Below are 16,047 nucleotides of genomic sequence, written 5' to 3' on the forward strand. Positions count from 1 at the left end.
TTTCTCTTGTGTCCTTGCGTCCGGAGTGGTAAGACATTCAGTGGATGGTTTGTGGATGGTCATTAGTGGTCCAGAGCGGTAAATGAGGCTGTTGTTCGCGTTGCACTTACAGCTCCTGTTAGGGAGCCGGTCCTGGTGTTGCCCGTGGATATTAGGGTTGCTGCCGAGCCTGCGCCACAGCCCATCCCTAGCGACTTGGCGACAGTGGCTGCCAGGCGCGGGTGCGGCTGTGTCTTGTATGTGTGTGGGCAGCCCAGGGCCAGGGGCCCCTCCTTCCATGGCAGCCTCTGTCTGCATCACAGAGATAAGGCCACGGCCGCCACCAGGATAAGCAGCCAGCAGCTGCTCTCAGAGGAGCCGCCCTGACCCCTCCCATCATGCCGCCGTGGGGTTTCCACGCAGAATTTTCCTTGGGCAGAGTTGCTTTTTGATTCTAGTTTTTTAAAAAAACTGTTCTTTCCATCATGATAGAAAGACATGCTCATTTCAAATAATTTAGACGATGTGGAAATAAAAGGAAAAGAAAAATCACCTGTAATATTACTCACAAGAAATATGTTTTCTTTTTTTTTTTTGAGACAGAGTCTCACTCTCTCATTCTGTCACCCAGGCTGGAGTGCAGTAACACAGTCACGGCTCACTGCAGCCTTGGCCTCAGGAGATCCTCCCACCTCAGCCTCCCAGGTAGCTGGGACTGCAGGTGCACCCCGCCACCCTGGCTGATTTTTTGTGTTTTTTGTAGAGACGGGTTTTCACCATGTTGCCCAGGCTCACACGTTTTCTATACATGGGTAGACAGTTGGGATCAGCCACATTTATGATTTTCTGTCTTTCTTTTTCAATTGTCTTGAGCATTTCTGAGTACTATTTATCTGGAGGAGGTATATTTACAGTAGTTTTGGGTTTTTTAAGGTCTTGCTTTGTCACCCAGGCTGGAGTGCAGTGGCATAATCACAGCTAACTGCAGCCTCAACTTCCTGAATTCAACTGTTTCTCCTGCCTTGGCCTCCCGGAGTGCTGAGATTATAGGTATGAGCCATTGCGCTTGGCCAACTTTTTTTTTTTTTTTTTTTCCTGAGATGCAGTCTTGCTCTGTCGCCTACGCTAGAGTGCAGTGGCACGATCTCGGCTCACTGCAACGTCCGCCGCCCGGGTTCAAGCAATTCTCCTGCCTTAGCCTCCCGAGTAACTGGGATTACAGGCGCCCACCACCATGCCCGGCTAATTTTTTATTTTTAGCACACCCTTAGCCTCCCAAGTAGCTGGGATTACAGGCGCCCACCACCATGCCCAGCTAATTTTTTATTTTTAGTAGAGACGGGGTTTCACCATGTTGGCCAGGCTGGTCTTGAGCTCCTGACCTCATGATCCACCTGTCTCAGCCTCCCAAAGTTCTGGGATTACAGGTATGAGCCACCACGCCCGGCCCAACTTTTTTGTTTTTTTTTTTTTTTTGGAGACAGTCTCACTCTGTTGCTCAGGCTGGAGTGCAGTGGTGCGATCACGGCTCACAGCAGCCTCAACCTCCCAGGCTCAAGCAGTCCTCCCACCTCAGCCTCTTGAGTAGCTGGGACTACAGGTGTGTGCCACCACACCTGGCTTTTTTATTTTTTAGTAGAGACAAGGTCTCACTATGTTGCCCAGGCTGGTCTCAAACGTCTGGGCTCAAGCAGTCCTCCCACCTCAGCCTCCTTAAGTGCTGGGATCACAGGCCTAAGCCACCATGCCCAGCATCCAACAATTTTGTTGTTGTTATTGTTTTTATTTTTCTTTTGAGACAGAGTCTCGCTCTGTCACCCAGGCTGGAGTGCAGTGGCGCGATCTCGGCTCACTGCAAGCTCTGCCTCCTTGGTTCACACCATTCTCCTGCCTCAGCCTTCTGAGTAGCTGGGACTACAGGTGCCCGCCTCCACACCCAGCTAAGTTTTTTTTTTTTTTTTTGGTATTTTTAGTAGAGATGGGGTTTTACCATGTTAGCCAGGGTGGTCTCGATCTCCTGACCTTGTGATCCGCCCGCCTTGGCCTCCCAAAGTGCTGGGATCACAGGCGTGAGCCACCGCGCCCGGCCCGCATCCAACAGTTTTTAAAGTAAAAGGATGATGGCAGCACACAGATCAGAGGTTGGGCTCCTGTGGGACAGGATCACGCCCGTGGGCAGCTGTGCTCGGTTCTTGATTATTCTCCACCTACCAGCTGCGTGACCAACATTGATGTGTCATCAAAACTCTTCATTTGGGCATGAGAGTGGTGTTTCTCAGCCTGGCGCAGTGGCTCACATCTGTAATCTCAGCATTTTGGGAGGCTGAGGCAGGTGGATCACTTGAGGTCAGGAGTTCGAAACCAGCCTGGCCAACATGGTGAAAACCCCTGTCTCTATAAAAATACAAAAAATCAGCTGGGCATGGTGGCAGTTGCCCGTAGTCCCAGCTACTCAGGAGGCTGAGGCAGGAGGATTGCTTGAACTCTGGAGATGGAGGTTGAAGTGAGCCGAGATCTGCACCCCAGCCTGGGCGACCGAACGAGACTCCATCTCAAAAAGAAAAATAAACAAAAAAGAATGGTGCTGCTCTCACAGGGTCACTGAGATTCAACAGGTCACTATGCCCGAGAGCGTGATGTGCAGCGAGCACTTGTGTTAGCTGCTAGTTGTGTTGTTGTTTCTCTTACATATATGCCTAGAACACCCTCTTTTTCAGAGTGCTTCCTTCCAGCGTCTGACAAGGTGTTTGGGGATGAGGGGGGTCCACTCTCTCACTGCCGGAGGCTGGACCTGCCTCCCGCTGCATCCCGGCATCCCGCATCGTCGCTTGCAGAGAGCAGAGCTGCAGGAAGCATTTGGTGGAGGGTGCGCGGGGGTGGAGGGTGTGCGGGGGTAGAGAGCGGGGCGGGGATGGACAGGCTGCCTGGTGAAAACACACAGGGCTCCGCTGGACGCAGTCAGTGCTGACGTGTGTCCCTTTCCTGAGGGCCGTTTACAGGTGCTCCTTGTAAATCCACCTGTGCTCAACCCCTGCTGGGTGGAGGCCATACCGCAAGGTCAGCGAGGTGGGGGCAGTGAGCTGTCTCCCCCGAGGCTCTCCTGTTCTGTGAGCCTGCTATCGGGCAGTTCTAGGGGCTCTGGCACCAAGGCCCCGGGCTCCCACCCAGGCCCTGCCCACTGCTGCTGCCTCTCTGCCTGGCTCCTCCTCTGTAAAATGGGGATAATAATAGTGACTGCTGTCATTGTTAATTATTATAAATAATACCTATGTGCTCATAGGAAATTACGTGTCATAACCATCAGAATATGACCATAACGCATTGCATTTTATTATAATTTAGTTCTTATAAACAATTGTTGATTATAATTCGTTGCAATTATTAATAAGTGATTGTGTTAATTACGTAATAGTTACTATAGTTAATAAGCGTTGTTGTTGTCATAATTAGTAACAGGAATTACACTGTGGGAGTGAAGTGAATTAATGCATGGCAAGTCTTCTTGGAGCATAGGAAGCCCCTGGTGCCGGCGGCTCGCTGTTGGGATGGGTGGCAGGGCTGTCATCGGTCCTTTGAGGAGTGAGCCTCTCCTGTAGGAATCTCAAAATGATGCTTTGGTAAGATTGTGCCAGTGCTGCCTGGATAAAGCAGGGTACAGGTGGGACGGCGGTTGGGGTCTCCTGAGGAGTCTCGTCTGGCATGGACTGTGGGGTGTGGGAGCCTCATGGGGCTTGGTTACAAGGGTGCTTGTACAAGAATGTGGAGGACTCAGTGCAAACCTTGTCTTGTTCTGAGGAAGGCACGTGCTCTGAGGGGGAGCCTCTTGGCTCGGGGCTCACGTGTTGATTCAGATGGAAGATACCGGAAAGCATGTTTCTTACAAAATGCCCTTGTAATGGGAACAGGCGTCTTTTGTTCTTTTAAGTGACTCTGCAGGTATTTGGTCCCATCGTTTGCTTGGATATTGTCAAAGTTTGTTTTCTAAACAAAGCCCCAAAGAGACAGAGCAAACACAGGAGTGCTGCAACTCAATCGTGTGTTTAATTGAGAACAGACCGTGGGCAGGATCTGTGGCGCGCAAGGGGCGTGGCTGTGGTGAGGCCGGATGGGCAGGAGGGTGGTCTGGTTCCGAAAAGCAAAACCACCTTGAGCATGGTAAAAGTTTCATTTCACTGTGGCTGTCCCCTAAACATCGGCTGTAATGGACAGAAGCCACCATTTCCTACCTGATGTCAGCCACTTCTGTTCTGTCCCTGAAGTGTCAGCTCCTGGCCAGGCAGTGGGGGGGGCCCCACTTCATGCTGGTTCTGTGGCTTTGAACTCACGAGCCTGCCACCCTTCTCTGAGCGGGCTGTGTGCCGGGCGGAAACACTGCCTGGGCCGGGGCCACCGTGGCGTGAGAAGGGCCGCCTGGGGGCCCAGGGCCCGGAGCAGGTGGGCAAGGAGTGGGTGCTGACTGTGTGCTCTGGGCCGTCGGCGCTGAGTCTTGCAATTCTGGCCAGGGGGCTGTCTCCATTATTTCACTCCCTGTTTGTTTATTTTATTTTGGTTTGCTTTGTTTATAATATTTTATTTTGAGACCAGATCTCACTCTGTTGCCTGGGCTGCAGTGGAGTGGCACGATCTGGGTTCGCTGCAGCCTTGACCCTCCTGGGCACAAGGGATCCTCCCACCTCAGCCTCCCAAAGTGCCGGGATTACAGACATGAGTCACTGTGCCAGCCTGCTTTTGTTTATTTCAAAAGTGGAACATTTTAAATGCTGTGTTTGGCAAATCAGGACTCATACAACAGTTAGTGGAATTGCGCTATGGATAATGAATATGTGAATGGCAGTGTCAGCAGGGAGTGGCCGCAGGCTTGGGTGTGATGAAAAGATGGTACCAAGAGACACACGGATGGAGTCTGAGGCTACAGGAGTGACTTGAGCGGTCAGAATGAGTTCTCATGACTTCAGTAACAGCAGCAGCAGTTACCAAGGGCATGGCAAGCGCTGACTGCCAGGCGCTGGCAAAGGGCTTTAGGTGTTCATGACTCTGTGGGTCCTGCCATCCTTCCATTTTGGAAGTGAGGAGACTGGGGCACAGAGGGGTTCAGGTCACACAGCAGTAAGTACTGGATCCTGGATTTGGACCTGGCGGTGCCTGCAGGTTCTAGAACCTTGACTCGTGTGCTCATGGTCTGGTCGTTGGACCCCAGACCCGGGCGGACGCCTTAGTAAAATGTAGGCTGCATTGTCACTGCAACAGGTTGCTGAAGACATGAGGAGAGTAGCTTGTATGGCTTTGCCATAGTTATGCAAACATGCAGGACTTTTAGGGGACTTCTCTGAAGTAGAGCAAACTTCATTAAGGAATAAAAGGAGAAGATTGGCTCAGAATTTAGTGGGTTTGGATTTCCCAGTGTTTTCATTAAGGAATTGGTTGAATGTGTTTTTTTTAGGATACTGTTTTGAATAAATGAATATTGACTTGAGTCCTGCCTTTGCTTTTGTTTCGTTTTGAGACGGAGTCTTGCTGTGTTGCCCAGGCTGGAGTGCAATGACGTGATGTTGGCTCACTGCAACCTCTGCCTCCCGGGTTCAAGCAATTCTCCTGCCTCAGCCTCCCGAGTAGCTGGGACTATTGGTGCTCAACACCACACCCGGATAATTTTTATATTTTTGGTAGAGACGGAGTTTCGCTGTTGGCCAGGCTGGTCTCGAACTCCTGACCTCAGGTGATCTGACCCCCTCGGCCTCCCAAAGTGCTGGGATTACAGGCGTGAGCTACCACGCCTGGCCCCTTTGCTTTTGCTTTTACATCGTGGGTTTCAGTCTCTTTCGGTCTGGTTCCCTCTGGTGTACCCTGTGCGGCTGACTCTGTAGGGTATAGATCACTGAGAGGATTTGCAGCGCCTCACCCCTGGGGCTGACGCTTGGGACATTTTCTGAAGCTCCTCCTACGGCTTCCTGATAGCCGAGGTCGATCTCCACATGCTTCTGTGGAGCATGATGCCAATTGGATAAGAAGGTGAAAGACCTTTGTAAAGCTCCTCTCCAGCCTCCCTACGGGGACCCTTCTCTTTTACATCACAGCGGAAGAGGCTGCTCTTAGGGAGGGGTCTGGGAACACAGTTGAAGGTGCATGTTTTTTTTTTTTTTTTTTCTTTAAGTTTTAGGGTACATGTGCACAACCTGCAGGTTTGTTACATATGTATACATGTGCCATGTTGGTGTGCTGCACCCATTAACTCATCACTTACATTAGGTATATCTCCTAATACTATCCCTTCCCCCTGTCCCCTCCCCACAATAGGCCCTGGTGTGTGATGTTCCCCTTCCTGTGTCCAAGTGATCTCATTGTGCAATTCCCACCTATGAGTGAGAACATGTGGTGTTTGGTTTTCTGTCCTTGTGATAGTTTGCTGAGAATGATGGTTTCCAGCTGCATCCATGTCCCTACAAAGGACACAAACTCATTCTTTTTTATGGCTGCGTAGTATTCCATGGTGTTTATGTGCCACATTTTCTTAATCCAGCCTATCATTGATGGACATTTGGGTTGGTTCCAAGTCGTTGCTATTGTGAATAGTGCAGCAATAAATATACATGTGCATGTGTCTTTATAGCAGAAACAGAAGGTGGATGTTTCACAGCCATTTGGGGTGCCCTGCAGCCCTCTGCTTCTGTTGGTCACCTTGGCGTGCGCATTGATCTTCGCCCTTTAGGCCCTGGCGCTGCAGCCATCAGTGCATTGAAGTCTGGTCCCATCATGTGCCCAGACTTTGCTGGGCTTGTGTGCAGTGCCGGGTTAGAGCTGGGGATAGGAGGACGCCCAACTTCAGGGCAGGTTTCTTTGTGTGCTTTTTTTTTTTTTTTTTTTTTGAGATGGGATTTTGCTCTTGTTGCCCAGGCTGGAGTGTGGTGGCGCAATCTCGGCTCACTGCAACCTCTGCCTCCCAGGTTCAAGTGATTCTTCTGCCACAGCCTTCTGAGTAGCTGGGATTAAAGGCGTGCACTACCACGCCTGGCTAAGATTTTGTATTTTTAGTAGAGACAGGATTTTACCATGTTGGCCAGGCTGGTCTTGAACTCCTGACCTCAGATGATCCGCCCACCTCAGCCTCCCAAAGTGCTGGGATTACAGGCGTGAGCCACCGCGTCTGGCTTTTTTTTTTTTTTTTTTTTTTTTGGAGACAGAATCTTGCTCTGTTGCTCAGGCCGGAGTGCAGTGGGAATGATCATGGTTCACAGCAGTTTCAACCTCCTGGGCCCAAGTGATCCTCCCATTTGAGCCTCCCGAGTAGCTGGTACCACAGGCATGCACCACTACATCTGGTTACTTTAAACATTTTTGTTGTGGAGACGAGGTCTCTCCATGTTGCCCAGGCTAGTCTCAAGCCCCAGGACTCAAGCGATCCTCCTGCCTCGGCTTCCCTAAGTGCTGGGATTACAGGTATGAGCCACCATGCCTGGACAGCTGTATTTATAGTCTGATAGAAACCAGACCCAAATTTCTGCAGTGGTCTTGTGGATAGAGTTCCATTTGTCATTGATTCTGTCAGTATTACCGTTATTCCTGAGGAAACCTCAGGCAGGGCTGCTGTGTTTTTAAGAAAATACTCTAGATGACAATCCACTCCCAGAAAGGGACGTTCAGACGGCAGCTCTTCAGCCGTTTTCGGTCAGGGCCTCCTTACATTCTTAAGTTACTGAGAACCCCAAAGATCATTTGTTTATGTGGGTTATATCTATCGTATTACAAATTAAAACAGGAGTTTAAAAAACATTTGATACAATAAATGTCATTTTATTATATTAAATATGTATTCATATAAATGTTTTTATGAAAGATAATTTCTTCTAAAACAACAAAATATAATGAGAAGAGGGGCATAGTTTTACATTTTTCCTAAATCTCCTTCAGGTCTGCCTTAATAGAAAGCATCAGCTGGCTTCTGGATTCCGTTGACAGGGGTATGTTGGGGTTTTTTTGTTTTTTGGTTTTGGTTTTGGTTTTTGAGACGGAGTCTTGCTCTGTGGCCCAGGCTGCAGTGCAGTGGTGCAATCTTGGCTCACTGCAAGCTCTGCCTCACGGGTTCACACCATTCTCCTGTCTCAGCCTCCCGAGTAGCTGAGACTACAGGCGCCCGCCACCACGCCTGGCTAATTTTTATGTATTTTTAGTAAAGACGGGATTTCACCGTGTTAGCCAGGATGGTCTCGATCTGCTGACCTTGTGATCCGCCCGCCTCAGCCTCTCAAAGTGCTGGGATTACAGGCGTGAGCCACCACGCCCGGCCAGGGATATGTTGTTTTGGTTTAAGTATAAGGAAAAAAAAAAAATCTGGGCCGGGCGCGGTGGCTCAAGCCTGTAATCCCAGCACTTTGGGAGGCCGAGACGGGCGGATCATGAGATCAGGAGATCGAGACCATCCTGGCTAATACGGTGAAACCCCGTCTCTACTAAAAAATACAAAAAACTAGCCGGGTGAAGTGGCGGGTGCCTGTAGTCCCAGCTACTCGGGAGGCTGAGGCAGGAGAATGGCGTGAACCCGAGAGGAGGAGCTTACAGTGAGCTGAGATCCGGCCACTGCACTCCAGCCTGGGTGACAGAGCAAGACTCCGTCTCAAAAAAAAAAAAAAAAAAAAAATCTGGCTGGGCTCCGGTGGCTCATGCCTGTAATCCCAGCACTTTGGGAGGCAGAGGCAGGCGATCACAAGGTCAAGAGATCGAGACCATCCTGGCCAACATTGTGAAATCCTGTCTCTATTAAAAATACAAAAATTAGCTGGGTGTGGTGGCGCACACCTGTAGTTCCAGCTACTCGAGAGGCTGAGACAGTTGAATCACTTGAACCCAGGAGGTGGAGGTTGCAGTGAGTCAGGATCACGCCACTGCACTCCAGCCTGGGCAACAATGCAAGACTCTGTCTCAAAAAAAAAAAAAAAAAAAATATATATATATATATATGACCTCATACAGCTTTGTAACTGGAAGGGAGGGTTATTTTCAAAGCCTTTTCAGATAATTACGGATATTTATTGCTACTACACCAAAACTCGAAAAGCAGTAGTTTCTTTTTTTTTTTTTTTTTTTTTTTTTTTGAGACCGAGTTTTTTGGCCTTTGTTGCCCAGGCTGGAGTGTAGTGGCGCAATCTTGGCTCACTGCAACCTCTGCCTCCTGGGTTCAAAAGCGATTCTCCTGCCTCAGCCTCCCAAGTAGCTGGGATTACAGCCCCCACACCCGGCTAATTTTATATTTTTAGCAGAGATGAGGTTTCACCACGTTGGCCAAGCTGGTCTCAAACTTGATCCACCCACCTCAGCCTCCCAAAGTGCTAAGATTACAGGCGTGAGCCACCACACCCAGCCAGAAAAAGCAGTTGTTTCTTGAAAGTCAGCCGCAGTGTAGAATTGCAGCCTGAATGGATCCTGCCTTCCATGTGGTTAGTCCATCATGCACTAGGCGTCTGGAACACACTGGCTCACGGAGTTACACGGGCCTTGCAGTAGTGACACATTTAGCAGCACAGATCATCAAAACATCCCATTCACGAATACTGTTGAAATCACCAGAATTTTTTTTTTTTTTTTTTTTTGAGACGGAGTCTTGCTCTGTTGCCCAGGCTTGATCTTGGCTGACTTTGATCTTGATCCCAGGCTGAGTGGCATGATCTCGGCTCAGTGTAACCTCTCCCTCTCGGGTTCAAGTGATTCTCCTGCCTCAGCCTCCCGATTATCTGGGACTATAGGCGCCCATCACCACGCCCGGCTAATTTTTTGTATTTTTAGTAGAGACGGGATTTCACCGTGTTAGTCAGGATGGTTTTGATCTCCTGACCTCGTGATCCGCCCGCCTAAGCCTCCCAAAGTGCTAGGATTACAGGCGTGAGTCACCGCACCCGGCCGAACTCACGAGAGGTCTTTTAGGTATTTGGAAGCATGAAGCTCATGGTGGCGAATATAAGTTTTCCACAATTCTAGTTTTTATGTTAAAGCTTGAATTTTATGATTGCAACAAACACCGTCAGCCATTTTCTTTGAAGTGCAGGTCACTCTGTCTCCTTGGAGAAGACATCTGCCCAGCACCCTACTCCAGGTCACAGCTCGAAAGGCCACACTCAAGTGCCTGTCCTCAGGGTAGCCTCACACTTAGGGGTATGTGGGTACGTGCACCTGCCAGTTCCTCACAAAGAACATTCAGAAGGCTTAAGAGGCTGGGCATGGCCAGGCACAGTGGCTCACGCCTGTAATCCCAGCACTTTGGGAAGCTGAGGCGGGCAGATCACCTGAGGTCAGGAGTTTGAGACCAGCCTGGCCAACACGGTGAAACCCCATCTCTACTAAAAATACAAAATTAGCCTGGTGTAGTGATGGGTGCCTGTAATCCTAGCTACTTGGGAGGCTAAGGGAGGCAGAGGTTGCAGTGAATTGAGATCATGCCGCTGTACTCTAGCCTGGGCAACAGAGCGAGTCTCCATATCAAAAAAAAAAGAAAAGGCTTAAGAGTCATTGTGGAATAAACTTGATTCTTTTTGCTGCTTTCTCCGGGACGTTCTGAGGTAGGCCGGTTCTGTCCCTGTACTGTGCACGTGCTGTGGTGGTGAGTCCAGTGTCTGAGGGCACCGCCGGGCACTGCCGCCTGGCGCTGTGCAGATGCACCGGCAGTTTCACCCGAGCCCCCGGAGCAAATGTCAGCACCGGGAAAACAAGCAGCTCTGGCCCTGGGGACCCCCCTGAAGCTCCCCAGACCACACTTAGAGAGCCGCGAAGTCAGAAGACTCCTAGGTCCTCTTCTGTTTAACTCTCGAATGATCGCACTCACGCGCGTGCCTGCTTAATCCCGGAGTGTTTTGGAGAGATGTTCCACTTTAATTAAATTGTATCATGATTTACAAACATGTTTGAATAAAACCACCCAAGAAGACCATCTGATTTGGAATCTAAAATCTCATGTGCATGGAGTGGCTGCCTGGCTGAGTCTGTGAGGGATTTGGGGGACTGTGTGTTTTTTTCAAAGTCTTTGGATGGACCGTTGCTTTGAGCAGATGGGGGGTTGGCCATGGGCAGGACAAGGGCTCCTAACCCCTCTGGTGCAGAGGCAGTGGGGCCCAGGGGCCTGTCGCCTTCAGGAGCCAGCCTGGGCTGGGCGTGTGTTCTCTTTTGGGCTGCAGGTATGGGAGCCGGGCTCCCTGCTCATGGTGAAAATAGGCCACTTTCAGGAGCAGTGTCTTCAGAGGGTTGGAATTCTCTTTGTGCTTTTTGTGGAGAAGTTTTTAAGTTATTCCCTTATTAAGAAAGCCTCTGGCCAGGCATGGTGGCTCACACCTGTAATCCCAGCACTTTGGGAAGCTGAGGTGGGTGGAAACCTGAGGTCAGGAGTTCAATACCAGCTTGGTCAACATGGTGAAACCCCATGTCTACTGAAAATACAAAATACAAACAGTTAGCTGGGCATGGTGGTGGGTGCCTATAATCCCAGCTACTCGGGAGGCTGAGGCAGGAGAAGCACTTGAGCCCGGGAGGCAGAGGTTGCAGTGAGCCAAGATTGTGTTCCTCCCTTTCCTGATCTCTTGTCTTTGCTGTCTGTCTTGGTTTTTGGTTTTGGGGGTTTTTGTTTTTGTTTCTTGAGACAGGATGTCCCTCTGTCACCCAGGCTAGAGTGCAGTGGCTGATCATAGCCCACTGCAGCCTCAACATCCCTGACTCAAGCAGTCTTTGTGTCTCAGCCTCTCAGGTAGCTGGGATTACGGGTATGCACCACCATACCTGGCTTTTTTTTTTTTGTAGAGTCAAGGTCTTGCTGTATTTCCTGTTTCCCAGGCTGTTTTTTAATTCCTGGGCTCAAACAATCCTCCTGCCTTGGCCTCCCACCATGCTGGGAATTATAGGTGTGAGCCCGTGTGTCTGGCAGTTGTAGTCTTTTTCCATGCTGGGATTACAGATGTGGGCCCCCGTGCCTGCCGTTGTAGTCTGTTTTTTGTCTTTTTCTGGGCAGTCATTTGTTTGTACAACTGATGTCTTGAGCACCTGCTCTGTGCTGGGCCCTCTTCTAGATGCTGAAGAGAAATGAGCAACCAAAACAGAGCATTCCTGCTGTCGGAGAGCTATGATCTGGGGTGGAGGGGGATGGGCAGACAGACTCAGGATGAAGGGCAAGGTGTGTTCAGGTAGGGTGGTTAGGGAGGCCTCACTGAGATGGCAGATTCCTGAGGGAGTGAGGCCGCAGCTGTAGCAGAGGGAGAATTGATGGCCAGGCTGGTGCGGCAGCAGCGGGCCGGGTGATGGGTGGGCCGCCGTGCCGACCTGCTGTGGCCACACTCCTACTTGCAGAGTCTCAAGGTTGCCAGCTGTTTAGACAGTACAGACTGACCCCCAAGTGTGGGCTGGAGCCCGTGTGATCTCCCCAGCCCACCCGGCAGGCCCCACTGCCCACCCACCGCACTGCCGGGTGCGGTGCCCATCCTGGGTTCCCCGTTTCTGCTCATGGAAATTCCTTCTTTCCAAGATTGGCTCAAAACAGGTTTCTTATGGAACTTTGCCAAATAGCTGAGGATCCCGCAGTCCTCTCTGCAGCCGCTTAGCACTTGGCTCACGCTGGCTTTTCCTTTCCATTCTGGTGATGTACACAAGCCTGTGGCCCGCAGGGAAGGACTGGGAGGCCCTGAGGCAGCATCCTGTTCCCCGCCAGGCCCCTGGCACAGCGGAGCCTCCAAGAGATGCTTGCTGGATCTGCAGACATTTTTCGGGGTCCCGTGGGTGTTAGGCCTGGTGAGGCAGTGACCCGGTGGTGGAACCGAGGTGGTGGGTGGGGATGGCCTGTGGTGTATTTGGGAGGAGCAGGACCTCACCATGGGCCCCCTACACAGTTGCAGATTCTTGCGAGGGGTGCCCCATCACCCCACGGGGCTGACTCAGGTATCCAGACATTGCCAGGATGCTGTTCTGTGACCCTTGCTGCCCTGGAGCAGCTGAAAAATACTAGATCTGGCAGGGACACTCCTCACTGCCTTCGTCTGACTCAGGGCGTTTTAGGGGTGTCGGATCAGTGGCCCCAAACTGCAGGTGTTTGGCCTGCGCAGCAGAGGCTGGGGAATGGCACTTCCCTGTTGATCGTCCTGGCTGGTGCCTGCCTGGGTGGCACTGGATGCAGTCCCAGGTGGCACATGGTGCCGCCAGCCATGACCTTCCCTCAGCCTGGACCTGCTCCGTCCGTGGTGTCTGCTCAGGTCCCCGCTCCAGTCTCCTGCTTGCTTAATGCCTGCCTGCCAGCTGCGGGCAGCTCAGGGCCCTGAATAGCACTGGGAGGGGACACAGAGCTGGCAAAGCAGAGGAGCTGCAGACCTGTCTGTTGGGGTCTCCACGGACGACGGTGGAGAAAACAGTAGAGGGTGACATGGCTGATGTCCTTGGGACTGTGGTGATTTGCACAGAGAAGGACACCAGGGAAAGTAGCCACTGTGCTGCCAGAGCTCTGCAGATTTGCTGCCTGCCCTGGGGATGTGACAGGAGACCGGAGCGTGCTGGAGGGGAAAGAGGGCAGAATGGTAATCAATGGCAGCGTAAGAAGTGCCAAGTGTAACATCCACCTCTCACAGGTTATCTCTGTCTAATGCTAATGTCTGAAAAACAACAGCTTTGCTTTCTCCAGACAGAGCTCACAAGCCCAGATCACCACTGTGTGTTTAGGAGTGGTGGTTAAAGGTCTAAATAATCTGTTGTTGCTGACAATTCATTCTTTCTATGTGTCCTTCACCAAAGACCACAGGGGAAGGTATCAGTTCCTCCAGGGGGAGTATAAAGGAGCTACGTGCTGAGCAGATTCATTGATTATTGATTAGATATTCCATATGTTTGTAAAGTATGTGGAACAAAACGAACAGGTTTAAAGTACCTAACTCAGCTGCGTTAAGTCTGTCATGATGTTGGGCGTGCATCACTCCATCGAGGTCCGGACGTTTCCGTCACCTGGAGCAGAAGCCCTGTGCTCCATGAGCAGCTGCTTCCTATGGCCCCCTCCCAGCCCCTGGCAACCACCGCTCTGCGCCGCATCTCCATAAGTGGCCTGTTCTGAAGTCATACGTGTGACCTTTTCTGTCTGGCCTCTTTCGCCTAACAATGCTGTAAAGGTTCATCCATGTCATAGCAGGTGCCAGTGCCCCATTCCTTTTCATGGATGTGTAATATTCCACTGTATGGATAGAATACATTTTGTTTATCCATTCATTTGTCAGTGGACATTTGGTTTTTTCCATACGTGTGTGTGTGTGTATGTGTGTATATATATATACACACATACACATAATTTTTCTTTAAGAGATGGGGGTGAGACGGGGTCTCACTAGGTTGCCCAGGCTGGAGTGCAGAAGCTATTCACAGGTACAGTAATAGCACATTACAGCCTTGAATTCTTGGGTTCAGGCAATCCTCCTGCCTCAGCCTCCTGAGTAGCTGGGACTTCATGTGGATACCGTTGCATCTGGCTCATTTTTAAATTATAGAATTTTTTTTTTTTTTTTTTTTAATTTCAGACGGAGTTTCACTTTTGTTGCCCAAGCTGGAGTGCAATGACATGATCTTGGCTCACTACAACCTCCGCCTCCTGACTTCAAGCGATTCTCCTGCCTCAGCCTCCTGAGTAGCTGGGGTTACAGGCATGTGCCACCACGCCCAGCTAATTTTGTATTTTTAGTAGACACGGGGTTTCTCCATGTTGGTCAAGCTGGTCTCCAATTCCTGACCTCAGGCGATTCACCCGCCTCGGCCTCCCAAAGTGCTGGGATTACAGGCATGAGCCACCGTGCCCAGCCTTAAATTATAGAATTTATTATTATTATTATTTTTTTGAGACAAGCCTTCCTCTGTCACCCAGGCTGGAATACAGTGGTGCAGTCTTGGCTCACCGCAACCTCCATCTCCCAGGTTCAAGCAATTCTTCTGCTTCAGCCTCCCGAGGAGCTGGGACTACAGGCGCATGCCACCACGCTCAGCTAATTTTTGTATTTTTAGTAGAGACGGGGTTTCGCCATGTTGGCCAGGCTGGTCTCGAACTCCTGACCTCAGGTGATCTGCCCACCTCGGCCTCCCGAAGTACTGAGATTACAGGCGTGAGCCACCCCTCCCAGCCAATTATAGAATTTTTAATTTGCTATGCTTCCAAGCCTTGCCAGGATGATAACTTTGTATGTAACTTTGTCAGAATGTATAGGCTTAGTTTGGCTGGTTTTTTTTTCACATTGTGCTGAAAGCATCAACTTTTGGAGAATGTTTAGTGAGTCCTCAATGTTGTGGAGAGGTTCTTGGAAACTGCATTTTTAAGCAAAACAAAGTACATCAGGTTCTTGAATAATGTTTTGTTTTAATGTTGATTAGGAAAAAAATATTTGTTAAACATCATGTCACTTAAACTTGCCGTTTCCAAGAACTGTCAACAGTGTTAAGTGAACTGTGTGCTCCTCGCCTGCTCTCGCGGTAGGTGGGGGCTCCACGCTCCTGCCTGCAAGGTCTTCTTGTGCTGGAAATGGGTAGAGGCATCTCCCTGGGTCCCCTCCTTAGGGATCAGAATCTACTTGGTTTCTTCAGACAAATTAAAATGTCATCGATGCCCTGGGAGGATATACCTCAGTGGTATTTCTTGGCATATTTAATTATGGAAAAAAATCTTACTTTATTTATAGTAAACCTTTTTGAGTTGCAAATATTTTACTGTGAGCATGATTGATTTATAATTATGAGAAAGCAACTTAGTCTGCATAATTTCTTTATAACATTGGTCATGTTGAGTATATTTGGAGCCTCGAAGGCATGGAATATTGAGCAGAGTGCGGAAAATAAAGCGGTTTTTGACACCGTGCTTCATTTTGCAGGTACTAACTGACTTGTCCATTTGCTAAGCCTCATCCCACCCGGCAGTTTTCCTGCCCAGCAGCTGTTACCGCCCCCATTCTCGCTTGGCCCCCGTGCCAGTTCGGAAGCCTTTGAGCAGGTTTGTAGCTTTCTCCTCCCTTCCTGCAGAGAGTACCTTTAATTTAGCTCCATCAGCCACTTGTCATCATTCCTTTTCTTGTCCAAGTTTATAGTCAAGAG

General features: G+C 50.1%; 1 protein-coding gene across 3 annotated transcripts in view; it reads left to right on the forward strand.

The window, feature by feature from the left end:
- Nucleotides 1-16,047, forward strand: part of AGO2 (argonaute RISC catalytic component 2) — a 119,847-nt gene that overhangs the window by 15,130 nt on the left and 88,670 nt on the right. Inside the window, exon 1 of one of the 3 annotated variants that reach the window (XM_050800236.1) lies at nucleotides 3,320-3,596. The exons of 1 other annotated variant lie outside the window; for it this stretch is intronic. The gene's annotated coding sequence lies outside the window, so the exon portion shown is untranslated. Of the gene's footprint in view, nucleotides 1-3,319; nucleotides 3,597-8,906; nucleotides 15,947-16,047 lie in introns of those variants that run through there. One more of the 3 variants, XM_050800238.1, reaches the window with a different exon arrangement.

The sequence above is a fragment of the Macaca thibetana genome, chromosome 8 (assembly GCF_024542745.1).
Source record: "Macaca thibetana thibetana isolate TM-01 chromosome 8, ASM2454274v1, whole genome shotgun sequence".
Classification (NCBI taxonomy): Eukaryota; Metazoa; Chordata; class Mammalia; order Primates; family Cercopithecidae; genus Macaca; species Macaca thibetana.